The sequence below is a fragment of the Pristiophorus japonicus genome, chromosome 9 (assembly GCF_044704955.1).
Source record: "Pristiophorus japonicus isolate sPriJap1 chromosome 9, sPriJap1.hap1, whole genome shotgun sequence".
NCBI lineage: Eukaryota > Metazoa > Chordata > Chondrichthyes > Pristiophoridae > Pristiophorus > Pristiophorus japonicus.
The window spans coordinates 175,608,426-175,617,896 of record NC_091985.1 but is presented as its reverse complement, the minus strand read 5'-3'; positions in this window follow the sequence as shown (position 1 = coordinate 175,617,896).

Below are 9,471 nucleotides of genomic sequence, written 5' to 3'. Positions count from 1 at the left end.
CTCGAGGAGCTGAATGGCCGACTCCTGCTCCTAATTCTTATGTTCTTATGTAAGAACCGGGACAGAAAACAGTAAACACACATCCAATATCACTAATAGGTAATAGACCAATTCCACTTTGTTTCAATTTTAGCCAGAGAGCAGAATAAGGTAGCAACAGTTCCATAGATGAACATTTATGGTAACCGCGCTCATGCCGAGGACAACGTTGGGTGACAGGGTCCTGGGTTACTGCACAATGAATCTGTGAACAACATTGTTAGGGGTAATTTTGGAGACCCCACTCATGACACGGAGCCTCACTAGCAGAGACTGTGGTTTTGGACAAGGGGCTTGTACTTGAATTATGTTTGCTGTCAGAAAATGTACTCTAGAGGTGTTTTATATCCTTTATTTAAATTAGTAAAAAAGAAAAATGAAGACTGGGGTTGATACCAGAATGGGTGCCATTACATTGAGTTTGGATTACTCAGAACTAAGTTTATGAAAGGGAAATCATGTTTGACAAATTTGCTGGAATTCTTTGAGGATGTAACGAGCAGTGTGGATAAGGGGGAGCCAGTGGATGTGGTGTATTGGGATTTCTTGAAGGCATTCGATAAGGTGCCACATAAGAGGTTACTGAACAAAATAAAAGTTGGGGTTAATATATTAGCATGGATAGAGGATTGGCTAACTAACAGAAAACAGAGTGTCAGGATAAATGGGTCATTTTCCGGTTGGCAAATAGTGGCTAGTGGAGTGCTGCAGGGATCGGTGCTGGGTCCTCAACTATTTACAATCTATATTAATGACTTGGATGAATGGACCGAGTGTAATGTAGCCAAGTTTGCTGATGATACAAAGATGGATGGGAAAGCAAATTGTGAGGAGGACACAAAAAATGTGCAAAGGGATATAGACCAGCTAAATGAGTGGGCAAAAATTTGGCTGATGGAGTATAATGTGGGAAAATGTGAGGTTATCCACTTTGGCAGAAATAATAGAAAAGCAAATTATAATTTAAATGGAGAAAAATTGAATATATTTAAGGTGGAGATAGACAAATTTTTAAGCAATAAGAGAGTAAGGGGTTATGGGGAGCGAGCAGGGAAGTAGAGCTGAGTCCATGATCAGATCAGCCATGATTTATTGAATGGCGGAGCAGGTTCGAGGGGCCACATGGCCTACTCCTGTTCCTAATTCTTATGTTCTGATGTTCTTATGTGATCTGGAAGCCCTTTGCACACTTGGAGCTGGCACACAGAGCCTTACAAGGTGCAATTTTGGTATAAATGAACTCCTCTGCTTAATGCAGTTTAAATGGCTGAGCAGCACTCCCAATGTTCAGTGCCTGTTTGAAATGGATGCTTGAAAGGAAGCTAGATGATTAACGTGGACCCTGGTTTGCTGAGTAGCGTTTTCCAAGTCCTATCTGTGAAGCAGGCGGGCTTTCCTAGTCAAGCTGTTATTTTTCCAACAAAAAATAACAGGCACATTATTCGGGGCTGCAGCAACAACCCTTTAACAGCAGCTGGCACGAGATAATCCATCCCATGATGCTCTCCCAGTACATCATCCTCTATGCACTGGGTTTGCCAGCCCAGTGGAGTGATGCTGGGATCGCATTATCGACCCACTGCTTCTCTCCAGTCGTATACATGTTGCCCCTTTTCAAAGACTGGGTACACGGTAACCTCTGTAACTAACCATTGGGACTGCCAATCAGATAGTAAAGAATTTCTGCCTCAGCTGATCGGCAAACTTCTCCACAGCTCACTGAGTACCTGTCCCTAGCTCGTAGCACCAGACTGCCAAATAAGGCGTTATATGGCTGAGTACTCTATCTGAATTCAAATTGGCAGGGCCTGTCCCACTTAATAGATGTGCAGCTCCTGTGGGGCAATCAAAGAGTGCCTCCAATGGCACTCCTGGATACGATGATGACCAATACTCGCACCCTTGGGGAAGTTGTAGCAATCATATTCCTGCATTCAGGAGGTGCAGTTGACATTTTACCTTGACTTTTATAGTTCTTCCCCTTCGTCATAGGCCTTATGTACTATCTATAATGTCCGCACCTGTCTGTATGCTCACAGGTTTGTAGAGCTGTGGAGCAGTCCCGTGCAATCGGTTTTTAAGTCGGTTCACGGGCTCCCAGACCGCCTGCAATTTCTGCGGTCTGGAAGAGTCCGTGTTCCATGTTTTTATGTAGTGTGCCAGGTTGCAGCCCCTGTTCCATTATTTAAAAGGGTTGCTCCTCAATTTCTGGCTGCACTTCAGTCCCACACTCCTGATCTTTGGGCACCCTGTGCGGAGGGGAGCGGGTAGGTCTGAGGGCCTCCTCGTAGGACTGCTCCTGGTCACGGCCAAGGGGGCCATCAGCCGGTCCAGGCAGCGGGCGGTCGAGGGGGTCGTTCAGCCCGACTGCCTGCCTCTCTTCCGTGCGTACATCCGGGCCAGGGTGTCCTTGGAGATGGAGCACGCGGTGTCCACCGGTACGCTCGCGGCCTTCCGCGAGAGGTGGGCGCCGGAGGGACTGGAGTGCATCATCACCCCCGGCAACCAAATTTTAATTTGATTTTATGTTTTAAAGTTTAATTTGTTTCAATTGCCGGGCTTTGGTCTCCCCTTCCCTTTTATAGGGGGCACTTGTAAATTATATGATTTTATTGCCCCCCCAAAAAAATTAAAAAAAAACAAAACAAAAATTTAAGGAAAAAAACACAAAAAAAAAGGGCAGTTGAAAAGTGGCTGGAGTGTTCCCCAGATTAGGGGGCACTTGATTTAATGTTAATTATGTTTTACTCCAAAAGAGTTGTAGAGCTGTGGAGCAGTCCCGTGCAATCGGTTTTTAAGTCAGTTCACAGACTCCAAGGCCACCTGCAATTTCTGTGGTCTGGAAGAGTCCATGTTCCATGTTTTTATTGAATGTACGAGGTTGCAGCCCCTGTTCAACTATTTAAAGGGGCTGTTTCTGAAATTCTGATTGCACTTCAGTCCCACATCCCTGATCTTTGGGCACCCTGTGCGGAGGGGAGCAGGTAGGTCTGAGGGCCTCCTCGTAGGACTGCTCCTGGGCCTGGTCAAGGTGGCCATTAACTGGTCCAGGCAGCGGGCGGTCGAGGGGGTCGTTCAGCCCGACTGCCTGCCTCTCTTCCGCGCTTACATCCGAGCCAGAGTGTCCCTGGAGATGGAGCATGCGGTGTCACCGGTACGCTCGTGGCCTTCCGCGAGAGGTGGGCACCGGAGGGACTGGAATGCATCATCACCCCCGGCAACCAAATTTTAATTTGATTTTATATGTTTTAAAGTTTAATTTGTTTTAATTGACGGGTTTTTAGTGTCCTCCTCCCCTTTTATAGGGGGCACTTGTAATAATTTATGCTTTTAAAGCCCAAACAACACAAAAGAAACCCCAAAAAAACAAAAAAAACATTTTTTAAAAGAGGGCAGTTGAAAAGTGTCTGGAGTGTCCCCCAGATCGGGGGGCACTTGAACTAAAAAGAGTTGTAGAGCTGTTGAGCAGTCCCGTGCAATCGGTTTTTAACTCAGTTCACGGGCTCCCAGGCCGCCTGCAATTTCTGCGGTCTAGAGGAGTCCGTGTTCCACGTTTTTATTGAATGTGTGAGGTTGCAGCCCCTCTACCATTATTTGAAGGGGCTGCTCCTCAAATTCTGGTTGCACTTCAGTCCCACACTCCTGATCTTTGGGCACTCTCTGCGGAGGGAGGAGCAGGTCGGAAGGCCTCCTCCTAGGCACGGCCAAGGTGGCCATCAGCCGGTCCAGGCAGCGGGCGGTCGAGGGGGTCGTTCAGCTCGACTGTCTGCCTCTCTTCCGCTGTTACATCCAAGACAGGGTGTCCCTGGAGATGGAGCACGCGGTGTCCACCGGTACGCTCACGGCCTTCCGCGAGAGGTGGGCGCCGGAGGGACTGGAGTGCATCATCACCCCCGGCAACCAAATTTGAATTTGAACCACTAATGTAAAAGTTAATCTGTTTAATTTGTCGGTTTTAGTGCCTCTCTAGCAGGGGGCACTTGATTTGTTTTACACAAAATAGATGTAGAGCTTTTGAGTTGTGAGTGACTAAGCCAGTCACGTGACTTTCACAAGACTCAATAAAACCCCAGCCAGTTGGGTTCGGGGGATCCACGATGAGTCAGGTGGTTGTGAGCCTGGTGGATGAACTGGTAATGTGTAGTGTGATTGTTAAACCTTTGCTAATAAACCAATTCGTTCTTAAAAGCAATGTGTTGCTATGAATTCTTAAGCAAAGAATCCATGAAGCAAATATATTACACCATCCTTTGGCAAGGTCATGCACTCATTGTCAGAATTTATCAACAATTATGGACATTGCTCTGAGCTCACAGAGAGCCTATTGGGTAAACCAGTCATAACACCTTTCACAGCATGGGTTAAGACAAGAAAATTAATTGGTCAAAATTATCAAAAGAAAAATGATCACAAGTTACTTCAGTTAATGTTTATTTGCTTAGCCAAGGAACAACAAGGCCAAATAAAGTTGTGTGAATCAAGCAAAGACACCCATTTAAGAGGGCATGAAGAAGCCCATTGAAAAAGCAATTCACAGCTGTGGCACTGCACTTCTGTGACATTATTGCATTGGCAGCATGTTAGAAGCATTTTATAAGACGGGGACAGCCACGATGCAATGTATTGGATGCACCACACAGTGCCTTGGAATGGCGAACATGGCTTCATATCTACAATCCTCCTCAGTGACGGTGAACTCACCATTTCAGCCATGTCACTATGTGCCCAGGTGTTGCCCAAAACACACTGAGAGGGAGAATTCAATAGAATCACAGAATGATACGGCTGAGAAGGAGGCCATTCGGCTTGTGCCAGCTCTTTGCACTACCGCAGAGAGCTGTTGATGCCAGTTCATTGGATGTATTCAAGAGGGAGTTAGATATGGCCCTTACAGCTAAAGGGATCAAGGGGTATGGAGAGAAAGCAGGAATGGGGTACTGAAGTTACATGATCAGCCATGATCTTATTGAATGGTGGTGCAGGCTCGAAGGGCCGAATGGCCTACTCCTGCACCTATTTTCTATGTTTCTAGAGCTATCCAATTAGTCCCACTGCCCCGCTATTTCCCCATAGCCCTGCAAATTCTTTACCCTTCAAGTATTTATTCAATTCCCGTTTGAAAGTCACTATTGAATCTGCTTCCTCCGCCCTTTCAGGCAGTGCGTTCCAGATCACAACAATCTGCTGCATAATTTTCTTCCACTCATCTCCCTTTGGTTCTTTTGCCAATGACCTTAAATCTGTGCCCTCTGCTCACCGACCCTTCTGCCACTGGAATCATTTTCTCCTTATTTACTCGATCAAAACCCTTTATGATTTTGAACACCTCCATCAAATCTCCCCTTAGCCTTCTCTGCTCTAAAGAGAACAACACTCGTCTCTCCACGTAACTAGAATTATAGAATAAAATAGTGCAGAAGGAGGCCATTCGGCCCATTGTTCCTGTGCCGGCTCTTTGGTAGATCTAGCCAATCAGTCCCACTCCCCTACTCTTGCCCCATAGCCCTGCAATTTTTTTCCCTTTAAGTATTTATCCAATTCTCTTTTGAATCACACCATTGAATCTGCTTCCACCACTCTTTCAGGCAGTGCAGTCCTGATCACAACAACTCGCTGCGTAAACACAACGTTTCCTCATGTCGTCTCTGGCTGTTTTGTCAATGCATGTTCGGTTTAATGTTATGGACAAACTGTCTTTGGGTGTTATGAGCCTTAACTGGCAATGAACAGCATCCAAGTAAAAGTCCACGCCTTATAATTTAAAGTTGCTTCATTCAAATTAGCTGATCTTTTTTTTTAAGTACTAAATTCCCAACTGCTGATATGTGTTTTTTCATTCAAATTATTGACTAATTCAAATGTATTTTTAGTGCAGGAATAGACTAATCGTCTATTATGGACCTTTCTGCCGCTGGAAACAATTCCTTTTTATTGACTCAAGCAAAACCAGTCATGATTTTGAACACCTCACCAGTCTCCCCGCCGCCCCCCCTCTTCCCCCAACCTCGAATCCCATTCGTCAGCTGTTCCCATTGCTGCTGATCCACCTTCCGGCTACAAACCCCTGGATCCTGAACGAGGAGGCGTCAGGTAAGACGCAAGCGTCAGACCCCGGGGCTACTTACGGGTTTTGTTGCTGTGGGAGCGGTGCCGAGGCCCGGCTTGACGTGAGCGGGTGAAGCGAAGCGTACCATGGAAAATCACCCCCACACCCTCCCCACTGCTGCTCGTGGCCCGGCGCACACCGAAAGGCCGCTGTGACAGACGGGACTCGAACCCCCAAGCCCACCCACCGCCCGGTTAACCCCACACCTGCCCTCGCTCACCATGTCCACGGCTACCATGCCTCTACACCAATCTGTGACCGCAACGTCTGGCCCATCGCGGGACGCATCTTACAGAGGCTTCTCACACATTGCAAACACACAACAACAACAACAACTTGTATCTATATAGCGGCTTTCAAGTCGTGAAACGTCCCAAGGCGCTTCACAGGAGTTATATGAGATAAAAATTAGACACCGAGCCGCATAAGGAGAAATTAGCACAAGTGACCAAAGGCTGGGTCAAAGAGGTAAAAGAAAGACTTGCACTTATATAGTGCCTTTCACAACCACCAGACGTCTCAAAGTGCTTTACAGCCAATGAAAAACATTTTGAAGTGTAGTCACTGTTATAATGTGGGAAACGCGGCAGCCAATTTTTTGCACAGCTAGCTCCCAGAAACAGCGCTGTGATAATGACCAGATAATCTTTTTTTTGTTATATTGATTGAGGGATAAATATTTTAAAAGGTATGTTTTAAGGAGCGTGTTAAAGGAGGGAAGAGAGTTAGAGAGTTAGAGAGGTGGAGAGGTTTAGGCAGGACTGCAGAGGCTAGATGAAACTGTTCCGTGGCCTAGATGTGACCCGTGGGGTATTATGTTTGACACGCCACCCCCCCCCCCCCCCCCCCCCACGATATAGACAAACAGCGAACCCATTCCAAGCTGTGATTTACAGCATTTAGAAGGTACAGATCTGTTGAGAGTACAGCCACGTGAAGTAATAGAAACATAGAAATTTACAGCGCAGAAGGCCATTTTGGACCATCGTGTCCACACCGGCCGACAAAGAACCGCACGGCCCTCGGTCAGCAGCCCTGAAGGTTACATATAAGCCTATAAACAATGAACAATGGCGGAAAGGCAAAGAGCACCCAGCCCAACCAGTCCGCCCCACACAACTGCAAAATATTCTACACTCCACCCCAACCGGAACCATGTCAGTGTGGGAGTTCAATGCACTTCAAAAGCAGCATGAAGAAATCTCCCCTAAATCCAACGCAGAAAGCTTTGAATGCTCAATTGTAAAATAAAAGGTTAAACCTAGTTACAAGATCACAAGATAACTACGTACCAGGAAGGCCATTGGGCCCATATTGATTTGTTGAGCTAGAGAGATCCTACTGTTCTCCTATTGTTTTTTTTTTAAGGTGATTCCAGAGTTTTGATCTGCACTACTCTATCGGGAAGTTTATCCCATGTGTTGAAACCTGTTTCTATTTAAAGACTATTCAAAACCAGCTCACTTCTGTGGGCTGTTGCAGTGTAAAGGTGAGGGAAAAGCTAGTCTGTCAGTCCATCAGCTCAGCTGCAGTTTGTGAATCAGTGACAGAAAGATTGTAAAGTCTTGTTTAGATGTATGTGCGTATGTGTGGGATTGATCAAATTACTTGAAAATGCAGTTGTATTGTACTGTACCACACTTTGCTTTGGAACAGAGGAGGCTGAGGGGAGACCTTATTGAGGTGTATAAAATTATGAGGGGCCTAGATCCATCATCATCATCATCACAGGCAGTCTCTCGGAATCGAGGAAGACTTGCTTCCACTTCTAAAGTGAGTCCTTTGGTGCCTGAACAGTCCAATACGAGGGCCACAGACCCTGTCACAGGTGGGACAGACAGTCGTCGGGGGAAGGGGTGGGTGGGACTGATTTACCACACGCTCCTTCCGCTGCCTGCGCCTGATCTCTGCACGCTCGCGGTGTTGAGATTCGAAGAGCTCAACACCCTCCCGGATGCACTTTCTCCACCTAGTGCGGTCTTTGGCCAGGGATTCCCAGGTGTCAGTGGTGATGTCGCACTTTACCAGGGAGGCTTTGAGGGTGTCCTTGTAATGTTTCCGCTGTCCTCCTTTGGCTCGTTTGCCGTGAAGGAGCTCCGCATAAAGCAATCGCTTAGGGAGCATCGTGTCTGACACATGAACTATGTGGCCTGCCCAGCGAAGCTGATCGAGTGTGGTCAGTGCTTCATTGCTGGAGATGTTAGCCTGGTTGAGGACACTGATGTTGGTGCGCCTGTCCTCCCAGGGGATTTGCAAGGATTTGCAGGATCTTGCGGAGACATTATTGGTGATATATCTCCAGTGACTTGAGGTGCCTTCTGTACATCGTCTATGCCTCAGACCCATATAGGAGGGCGGGTATTACTACAGCCCTGTAGACCATGAGCTTGGTGGTAGAGTTTAGGGCCTGGTCTTCGAACACTCTTTTTCTTAGGCGGCCGAAGGCAGCACTGGCGCACTGGAGGCGATGTTGAATCTCCTCATCAATGTCTGCCTTTGTTGATAAATAGAGTGGATAGGAAGGACCTATTTCCCTTAGCAGAGGGGTCAACAACCAGGAGGCAAAGATTTAAAATAATTGGTAGAAGGTTTAGAGGGGATTTGAGGGGACATTTCTTCACCAGAGGGTGGTGGGGGTCTGGAACTCACTGCCTGAAAGGGTGGTAGAGGCAGAAACCCTCACCACATTTAAAAGATACTTGGATTTGCACTTAGAGCTGTAACCTACAGGGCTACGGACCCAGAGCTGGATAGCTCTTTGTCGGCCGGCGCTGTAAATTTCTATGAGTCTATGAAAGTAATAAATAAATGTCTGTTTTGTACAAATGAATTGAAGGTGAAAGGCAGAATGTCGACCAGCTTATCTTCACTCCACAATTTGGTACAAAGTATTTAATTATTGCTTAAATATTGAAGAAATGCTGCTGAGATGGGAGAATTATAAAGTCTGGCTTAAACAGACACTCTCTCATCAGATCCTTGCTTTTATTTCTACCCTGTGGTTATCAACAGTGCTGAGCTCATTAACATACCACAATGAATAAACTTCTACTTACTAAGGGTCATCCTCTCCTCAACTTCTGTCTGAGGCTGAACCAGACTCTTCGCAACCTTAGTGTCATATCTGACCCTGAAATGAGCTTTCTACCACATATCCGCAGCATAACTAAGACCGCCTATTTCCATCTCTGTAACATCACCCGTCTCTGCTCTTGCCCCAGCTCATCCACTGCTGAAACCCTCATCCGTGCCTTTGTTACCTCTAGACTTGACTATTCCAACGCACTCCTGGCTGGCCTCCCACATTCTACACTACGTAAACTAGA